Here is a 9,187-nt window from a genome sequence, read left to right as displayed (position 1 = left end):
TAGTCATTCTTTTCATATGCGGTCTTTGTCTTTTTAATACCCATCTATATTATTTTAAGGAAATGTTATCTTACTATACAATCTTAGTTAAAAAGTGGGAGTGGGAGTAGAGAAATCCTTTTTGCAGTTTGCCATTTTCATACTTTGTGAAAGTCCTCCTTCAGATATTGACAGGCCATACATATATCAGCCCATTCCTGCAGATTGGTCCTTCCAATGTTGCATAATTCTTTTGGCCATCATCCATGCACTAAAGATCTACTGTTCCTGATAACTTGATAGATTTCAAATGCTAGAGATAAAGACAGTTAATCAATGCCGTTTTGGTCTCAAAAGCGTGTCTTGTCTATAGCTGCTCCTGCTATCTAGAATACCATCTCCCAGGAGGTCCCTTTAGCCCAGTGTTTTTCAAACTTAGCAACTTTAAGATATGTGGTCTTCAACTCTCAGAATTTCCCAGCCAGCATTCTGGGTGGGGAATTCTGGGAGTTGAAATCCACATATCTTAAAGCTACCAAGTTTGAAAAAAACTGCTTTAGCCCTGTCTCTGCTTTGCTTTAGAAAGGTATTGGAAACCTTGCTTTTCGAACTGGCCATGGGACAAAGAGTTTTGTGTAGCGATGGCTCATGAGTGATGACTCATGAGGAATGGCTGAAACTGTTTCTATGTACTTCCCTATAACGTTAATTTTATATCTTTTGCATTCTGTTTACTTTTGTTTTTAAAGTAGACTGCCTTGACTTTCTGATCTGGAGGCTATACAAGTCTAATAACTTGTAGTAAATAATAATGTACATAACCTCAACAAGTAATGACTGCTGTAAAGTCATGTGAAGAATCTTGTGAATTGCAGCTCAAGAAATAGCAATAGTGGGACAAATCTAAACCATGTGAGTATTTTACAGTGGCATCTCCAGCAATGAGGCAATTGTATTCATCCCTTACTACATGTTCTCTGAAATGTCCAGTATGAACAAAATAATTTTATCTTGTATTGACCTAATTTTAACAAGAAATTAATGTCAGATTCATTAAAGTGACTTTTCATGATTCAAAAAACAAACAAAACAAAAGCCAGAACATTAAACCTATTATTGCAAAGTTCACGTTAATAGTTAATATCAGTTACATAAAATTCCTTTAGCTAGCTCCTGAAAAATCTCCAGCGGTTATGGAATTCAGAGGTGGCAACAGCATCAGGACTCAGTAATCCAAAGATGTCAAGTTGAATAAACTTCCAAGAAGTACTCTTTGTTTAAATTCTACAAAGAGATTATAGAACTAAATTGGTCCAAAGTAAAAAATACATATTCACTATATATTGTGAAATTGGGATTGCCCCATCATACAAGCTTTTAATGGATAAAAGTTATGTCTGCAACCCATTATTTTTCATATATACCTTGCAGTATTTGTTTTATTATTTACAAGAATATGTTAAGTCATGCATCAAAAACCAAGGGTCTGCTCTGTGGAATAAAGGATGGTAGACGCCATTTACTTGTGTCAGTTTCAATTTATTTCACGGCAAATAGGAATTCTTTGGGAAAAAGTGGAGGGGTGCCAATACTTTTGGTCACATCTGTATCTTTGATTCTGGGGGAAAAAAAACTCCTAAAAAGTTTTTAAAGTTCTTTCCTGTCAGTTTATAATTTCTCATACATCAGCTCATATCTGAATTAGGGCAACATACTTCCTAGGATTTGCTTTCACTAATGCTCATTAGAATGTGTTTTTGGCCACTGTTATACATAGAAGGGGGAGAGAACGTTTACCCTTCTCTAACGTGCATCTCCAGTAAGATAATTAGGCTAAAACGCTGGTCTGTTCAGGTGAGGAGTTCTCAGATGTTCTACCAAGGATTTCTTCCTTTAGCCCAATCCTAGGAAAAACAGAATAGGAGGCACCTTGGCTGGAAATACGGAACACTGCGTGAAATCCTGAAATATAAGGTGGAGCAGGGAGGGTTTTAATAAGAAATTCCTTCTTAACCAATGAAGCTTAAATCTCTGGGTATAAATAATTTATTGGGTGGAAAGAGAATACTGGAAAAACAAGAGAAGGCAACAATCACACGAAATGTCTACATTCATTCATACATCATCAGGACCTCTTCATTAGAGTGGAAAGAGTGGGCTCCTCTTCTCCTCCTCCTCCTCAGAGAATTAGTTATCAATAAGCATTAAGAATATTTCGATTTCTACAGGTCTGCCTGTGCCCAAGAGTATAATTTCCCAGAAAAGAAATACGTCTTTATTAGAGAAAGCTAATAGGAATCATTATGACTAGTTGCTTCCTTTGTAGTAGGAATTTTAATTGAGGTTTAATTATTTTAACATGAATTTGATTAATAATACAATGTTTCTTAATAGGTATTTAATTTTAACCAATTCAGTGTGAAGCAACTGGCACAAAGCTGGGCAAAGCAACCCCTAGCCAAGGCCTCCACCTGCTCTTCTAGCAGGAGCTGTGACCCCAGGAGGTCCCACTAAGTCATGAACCTGCTCCTTCAGGGACAGTACTTCCCATCAAGTGACACCACCGGAGCAGGCAGAGAGCCTTGATGAACAAACAGCAGCTGTGTCTTGCTGGGATTCAATTTTAGCCTGTTCTCTCCCATCCACACGTGCATAGCCTCTAGGCATCTGGACAGGACTTCAACAGCATCACCAGTCAGATCTGGGGTAACGTCATATAGTTGTTTATCATCAACATGCTGATGGTATCAAAGCCCAAACTGTTGGATGACTGATCCCTGTGATTTAATGTAGATATTAACAGTGGGAAGAGGATCAACCCCTGTGGCACCCCACACAGGAACAGCCACTGGGCCAATCTCTCCCCCATCCCCCAACTGGAACCATAGACTGAAGGAATGGAACCATTACAGAACAGTGCCTTCAGTTCCCACCCCCACCCCCCCAGGTAGTGCAGAAGGGTACCATGGTCAATGATACTGAAATTAAGGAGAAATTAAGGTGCTTTGCCTTTCTTAGTGCCAGAGTAGGCCTGAACATAGGTATGTACCTGTACTCAATCAGATCCACTTTTTGTTTTCTATTTAACATCTACATGTGAAATATTACAAAGGCTCGATATTAACATTTTCCTGCCATAAATGAAGGAACCCTTAAACAGGAAATTTGTTTCTTTCAGAAAAAAAAACTATAGAACAGAGATGTACAACCTGAAACTCCAAGGCTGCATGCTACCCCAAAAGTCCAGAGTGCAGTCCCAGAGATCTAGAAGAGTCGTTACCAAATTCTATTTAATGTGCTTGAAGAAAATTATTAAATGTAATGCAATAATGTATAATGCAATTTGCCATGTAATTGTTTATAGTTGTTTATAAAGGATATACTAAAGTACATCAGTAGTAAAGCACCCTGGTACTACTCAAAGTTTTGAACTTCAACTCCCACAGTCTCTTGCTGGGAACAAATGGAATTAGCCCAAAGCATCTGATAAATATTGGGTTGTAAACTCTTGGAGCAGATTGTTCGAACTGCTACAGTATCTGATACGGTCCTCAGTTAACAGCGGTAACTTGGACTAGGAACTCCATTGCTAAGTAACACAGTCGTAAAGCGCAATGTCACATGACTGCGCCGACTTACAACAGCAGTTCCAGTTGCCATTGTTAGGTGAATCCCATGCAGTCATTAGGTGCAATGTCACGATCGCCATTTGTGACCTCCTGTTGGCTCCCCATTAATTTTGCTTGTTGGAAGCCAGCAGTGAAGGTTGCAAATGGTGATCACATGACTGTGGGACATTGTGACTGTCATAATTGCAAACCAGATGCCAAGTGCCTGAATCATAATCATGTGACTGAGGAGTGCAAGTCTCCTTATTCAGCATGTTGTAACTTCAAATGGTCGCTGAAACAATGGTTAACTGAGGACTACCTCTACTCCTTTTTGTGCTAGTGTACTACATAAGTGGTTTTCTCAACATACATGTGATGGAATGGAATTAGAAGGCCAGGCTCAGGGAGATAAGTGTTTTCTTAGTTCACTGAAAGAGCGTGGGAACCACAAGAGGATGAGGCTGGCACCTTCCTGAGGAATTCACGGTGTTGTGGCTGGCTGGTTTGGGAGCTGGGGTTTCAGTCTGGGAAGATTCTTGCTAGAGGTTGTAGCTAATAAACATAGCTGAACTGATTTTGCATTGTCTCTTGGAGTTCCTTGGGCTAAACCTGACAATACATTACACTAAAATCTTTCAAACTTGTCTTTGTCAGGCTGGTTTTCTTATCTTTAATTTAGATTTATAAAGTGACCCTACTAAGCACTAACTCTGGGCAGCATACAAATTAAAAACAAAGGAAAAAATAAAGGAAACAGGAAGAACAAGCATATACCATAATCAAGGCAGACAATATACCACCAGATGAATGCCCTGAACTATCCCAGAGCTTGGGTTTTCAAGGATCACACTTCCAAGGTACTATCAGATGACTTTGCTTAAGAGAGGAGATATGAAGAACACCTGCCCTGTCAGATCTTAGGAGGTGATTAGAAGCCATGAAGGACTTCATAAGTGATGACCAGCACCTTGAATTGTACCAGAAGTCACTGATAACAGGCTTCTCTTTAGCAAGCTGGACTGGAACAGATAAATGGACGTACAAAAATACAAGTATTTCTGATTTACCAAGCAGCCCATTAAAAAAAAAATTCCAGTGACTGCTGTACAGGTAGTCCTTGTTTAGTGACTGCCTCATTTAGTGACTGTTCACAGTTATGACAGTGATGAAAAAATAACTTTACAACCAATCCTCGCATTTACAACCCTCACAGGTCTGTAAAGCAAAGGAAAGCTTAAGTAAGTTAATAGCACAGTCATGGTTTCACTTAACAACCGAGTTGCCAGTCCCAACTGAGCTCGCTAAACAAGGATTACCTGTACTTCAATGCAGGTTCAACCTATACTGCAAATTCTTGTGCCTTTCTCCTGTCCACTCATAATAGTAGTGCCTAGAAGCTACTCTCTTTGGGGCAGGACAGATAATTTCCATCCCAGTCCTGTCAAAACATGTTTCAAGTCCTGATAAGTGAACATCTGGTATTTTTCTGTTCAGAAATCTTGCAAACATCTCTCATTCACCATTAACATGCACAGGATGCAGAACAGTTGAGTGATGGTATTTATGTTTATTTGTAAAAGATTTGTAAGCAGCAAAGACAACTATGTTACAAAGAGTGTGCTCATATACATATAAACTGTAAATCAGAATTTAATATTAAATATGTATTCAGTGCTAATGCATATATCAACCTACACTGGCACTTAAAACTCATCACAGCTGTTTATTTATTTATATTTCAAATTTGTCATCCCCATTCAATTGTCTCCCACCATTCTTATATACAGCCCTAAATTCATGCAGAGTTAACAGGGTAGTTATGTGTAGAATCTCCATAGGAACAGGTTCCAATGGCAAGAATTTCCTACAGTGGAGAAATAATGTAGTACCCCACAATTAATTTTGAACCAGTTAGGAGACAGAGGAGCAACAGACTCTGCTTCTGAATCTACATGCCCATCTCCCAGAAATTTAATCAATTGAACATCTCTAATATATACAAGTCTGAGTTAATATGTACTGTGTTGTATCTAACACACAGTATTTAGTAACATACACCCTTCTGTCTGAATTCAACAGAGAACTTAGTGTTCTTGTACATATTAGAACACCTTTTTGTAAAGCACTACGATTCATTCATGTAAGGTTATATTGCTATATTTCAGTCATTTTGCCCAGTGACGCCCAGTTCTTATAACTGCAGAATGATTCGTCAAAAACAATCACATGATTAGTGATACTCATAGGGGGAAAAAACCCCATGATTAGTCTGAATCATGCAATGACGTACTCTTTCCAATGCACTCTATTCAAATCTGAAAGGGAATTACACAATCCCATGAACGAACATACCATGTGCCTGGATTTATTACTGCAATTTGGAAGGCCTGATCTCATAACTATTTTCCTGTTGATATGCAACTATTCTGCAGTGGTAATATAAATGCAGCCAGTCCCAGTTTTACAGATCTTGATGACATAAAAAGGAAAGGACACTTAATCCACATACTGAAAGTTTTGGACTTTTTAAAAAAATCTTTTTCATATAAGCCCACTGTCTTACTTCAAGAATTACTAGTGTCTAATGGTGAGAGTATAGTGATAGAAACAAGTCCTCCTGTACTCTGTAGTTGCCCCAATACACCTGCAGCTGTTTGTTCGTCTGTCAAAAACCCAACAACTGATTCTGATTCAAATGCAATATATTCTTGCATAACAGAAACTCTACAGAATATATACAACACATTAGTATTGTGCCCTAATTTTGAAGGACAGCTCCATTCAGCAGAAGCCATGCATTGAAATACAAGGGAAAGCAGCTAAAACTAAATATGAATCTACCCATATAAATTAGATAGAGGTAAAATCTTTTTTGAGTTGAGCTTGGTTCCTGGTGGCTTCACATAGAGTCGTGTGAAAAAGAAACTCTTTGATTTCTATGGTTTTACATATCAGGACATAATAAAAATCATCTGGTCCTTAGCAGTTCTCCAAAGTAGGTAAATACAACCTCAGATAAACAACAACATATATTACACCATGTCATCATTTATTTTACAAAAAGAAAGCCAAAATGGAGAAGCCATGTGTGAAAAACTAAGTACACCTTATGATTCAATAGCTTGTAGAACCACCTTTAGCAGCAATAACTTGAAGTAATCATTTTCTGTATGACTTTATCAGTCTCTCACATCATTGTGGAGGAATTTTGGCCCACTCTTCTTTACAACACTGCTTCAGTTCATTGAGGTTTGCGGGCTTTTGTTTATGCACAGCTCCCTTGAAGTCCCGTCATAGCATTTCAATCGGGTTGAGGTCTGGACTTTGACTGGGGCATTGCAACACCTTGATTCTTTTCTTTTTCAGCCATTCTGTTGTAGATTTCCTGGTGTGCTTGGGATCATTGTCCTGTTACATGACCCAATGTCGGCCAAGCTTTAGCCGTTGGACAGATGGCCTCATGTTTGACTCTAGAATACTTTGGTATACAGAGGAGTTCATAGTCGACTCAATGACTGCAAGATGCCCAGGTCCTGTGGCTGCAAAACAAGCCCAAATCATCACCCCTCCACCACCGTGCTTGACAGTTGGTACGTTTGTGCTGATATGCTGTGTTTGGGTTTTGCCAAACGTGGCACTGTGCATTATGGCCAAACACCTCCACTTTGGTCTCGTCTGTCCAAAGGACAATGTTCCAAAGTCTTGTGATTTGTTCAGATGCAACTTTGCAAACCTAAGCCATGCTGCCATGTTATTTTTAGAGAGAAGAGGCTTTCTCCTGGCAACCCTTCCAAACAAACCATACTTGTTCAGTCTTTTTCTAATTGTACTGTCATGAACTTTAACATGCTAACTGAGGCCTGTAGAGTGAGATGTAACTCTTGGATTTTTTGCAATTTCTCTGAGCATTGCAGCCTGACCTTGGGGTGAATTTTCTGGGGCATCCACTCCTGGGAAGATTGGCACCTGTCTTAAATGTTTTCCACTTGTGAATAATCTTCCTCACTGTAGTATGATAGACTTTAAATTGTTTGGAAATGGCCCTATAACCCTTCCCAGATTGAAGGGCAGCAACAATTGCTTCTCTAAGATCATTGCTGATGTCTTTACACTTTGGCATTGTGTTCACACACACCTCAGTGCTCGGGAACAGCAAACTCCTAAAACTTCGGCTTTTTAGAGAGGGAGTCACACTTTATGATCAGTTGATCAAGGGCATTTGATTAGCAGCACTTGGCTGCTACTTAGCCTCTTCATACCTATGGAAGCAGTAAGGGTGTACTGTTTTTCACACATGGCTTCTCCATTTTGGCTTTTTGTAAAATAAATGACATGGTGTAATATGTCATGTGTTGTTGTTGATCTGAGGTTGTATTTACCTACTTTGGAGAACTGCTAAGGACCAGATGATTTTTATTATGTCCTGATATGTAAAACCATAGAACTCAAAGACGGTATACTTTCTTTTTCATGACTGTACATGATCATGTCGTTTTTCTGATATTATTGTTTTATCCCAAAGTGGTTTCCTACTGCCTTCCTTCAGGATGTTTATTCAACTTCCCAGTCTAGTTTACAATCCTAGTTTTTTCTAGTACTATAGTCTCCACCCAGGAAAGTTTGGCTAAGTGCTGCCACCTATCTGGGCCTATATGAATCTACCCAGTATTGAAGATCTATTCTTTTTTTCTCCTCTCTTCTTTGGGGCACGTGTGTTTAAGATATCATACCTTTTGATACCAAGTCAGCAGAACCAAAAATAAATTAAGTCCAGCCTTCTCCCACATTTTAGGAAACAGAGGAGTATGTATATATTAAACATTTTGAATCTGACACATGCTGTTTTGCGCGTAAAACAATGTGTACTTCCCTATATCAATAACTCAGTTTTGTAACAGAAAATGAATATTTAAAATAGCAACACTTTCTAATTTTTCAAACTGTAGGAATTATCATCACCTATATTTCTTCCCTTGAGCTGTTTTTCCAATTTGAATGTACTTTTATGTATGTTGCATTATTGTTTAGCATTCTGTTGCTGAGACCCGTATCCAGGAATGCAGACTCTTATCACACAGATCACACTGCAAGAAGCGAAAGCTCTTAATACAGCAGGCAATCAGTTTTCATCGTATAAAACAATATATCTGTACCATAAACTATGGTGTGCAGACACCACACACTTAAGGCAATAAAGTTATAGTGTTTCTTGTTACACTGATTCCTCAATTGTCTTTGTTTGCAAGCTCTTGTTCACATCCAATTTTAAAGTTAATTTTGGTTCTCACAAGCATGGATAAATCCTTGAGTTTATCATCTGAATATAGTTCTGATAATTTATGATCATATGTGACTGCCATAATTTTCTCACTTTCTAAAGGGGGAAAATAAGTCAAGAAAATGTTTTTGTTTAGTATATTTCTGATTTAGTCATTTGCAGTTGGTAAGAAGCTGATCTGTACCTTGATCAGATCTATGGAAGACCCAGCAGTTGTTATTCAGAATAAGGAATACAATATATATATTGTATATAGATATATATATATATCTATATCTCCACACACACACACACACACACACACACAAAATTGTTTACA

Source organism: Python bivittatus, unplaced genomic scaffold (assembly GCF_059951505.1).
Source record: "Python bivittatus isolate LINGU-HERP-01145 unplaced genomic scaffold, Pbiv_v1 ctg000220_np1212, whole genome shotgun sequence".
NCBI classification, from domain to species: Eukaryota; Metazoa; Chordata; class Lepidosauria; order Squamata; family Pythonidae; genus Python; species Python bivittatus.
This window is presented reverse-complemented; position numbering follows the sequence as displayed.